At 38.4% G+C, this 1,232-nt stretch overlaps 1 non-coding gene across 1 annotated transcript; it reads right to left on the bottom strand.

Moving 5' to 3' along the window:
- Window positions 1–845: 845 nt before the first annotated feature.
- Window positions 846–966, bottom strand: LOC115873906. The gene has a single exon (XR_004048678.1). It is a non-coding gene; the product is annotated as a small nucleolar RNA SNORA61 (small nucleolar RNA).
- Window positions 967–1,232: the final 266 nt, after the last annotated feature.

Below are 1,232 nucleotides of genomic sequence, written 5' to 3'. Positions count from 1 at the left end.
GTAGCAGTGAGTTTTGTTGTTGTTCTTGTAGAACGATGACAAAAGGGCTCTGAATTCGGTGTGATGACTAAAGATTCCTGTGATCCCCATTGAGAATTGTTCTGTAATTATTCTCTTTCTTCACTAGATGGTGCTTGTGAGCCAATGAGAAGAATGTTGGAGTTGGTTTATTCAAGTTAGTGGAAGCAAGGAAAATTTATGAACTAAATAGAATAAGGCAATGAAAAATTAGAACAATTTAAGACAACATTCTATAGTTAAACTAAACTGCTTGATGAAAACCTCATCTTCCTTCCAGGTAAAAATGTTAAATTTTTAGAAGAGAAAAAATGATTAAGACCATTACAGCCACCAAATTCTTAGTGCTTTGTGGTCTAACCCTGCAAACCCAGTGAAGTACAAGAGTTCTCTTAATTCTCGTTAAAATGCAACATTGGTCTTTGATTAGAAGCAAAGTTATTACGATTGTTACCATGAGGAGAGCATGCCTTTCTTCTTTCATGATGTTACTTGTGAGGCGGGTGATTGGCCAGAGTTTTGATGCTGCCCCAAAGGTATTATTCCTTTACTTTCATTCAGGGACACTGAAGTATAGTTGTTAAAATGGAAGGCTCTGGAGTTGAACGGCCTGAATCTCTGTCCCAGATCTCCACAACTAGTTGTGACTTTGGAACTTTACACCCCGGGCCCCAGCCTCTTTTCTCCCTCATCCAACAAAAGGATATCCTGGTACCCACCTCATAACCTGGTTGTGCGTTGCTATAGACACGAGGCTTGCTCAGAACAGGACCTGGTGCCTAGTAAGCACGCCAACAATGTCAGCAATCCCAACATTTCTTTTTCTTTTATGTTTGAAATGAACTTGTGCATCATTAAAGATTCCAAGTCCACTTCAGTTATACTTTCCCTCCTTTTATAGCCGCTCAGACCAATATTTAGATCTGAGGGGTAAGGAATCTGGAGGGTTTTTTCTTTCTTTTCTTCCCCTAAAGCAGTTCTTAATTTTATTCATTTGTTTAATTTTTTTTCCAAAACCATTTTATTGGGAGCTAATACAGAGATCATATGGTTTCATAGTTCAGTCATATCAAGCAGTGTTGTCAATTGCTACTGCAGTCGGTTTCAAAAAAATTCTCTTCCTTCTCGAACTCCTTGACATCAGCTCCCTTTTACCACCCACCATGTATTGAATTTTAATTTCTTCTTTACCTCTCCATTTATTTTGTGCCCTA

The sequence above is a fragment of the Echinops telfairi genome, unplaced genomic scaffold (genome assembly GCF_000313985.2).
Source record: "Echinops telfairi isolate 266 unplaced genomic scaffold, ASM31398v2 ScPeMD7_7469;HRSCAF=8507_1, whole genome shotgun sequence".
In the NCBI taxonomy this organism is placed as follows: domain Eukaryota; kingdom Metazoa; phylum Chordata; class Mammalia; order Afrosoricida; family Tenrecidae; genus Echinops; species Echinops telfairi.
This window is presented reverse-complemented; position numbering and strand designations above follow the sequence as displayed.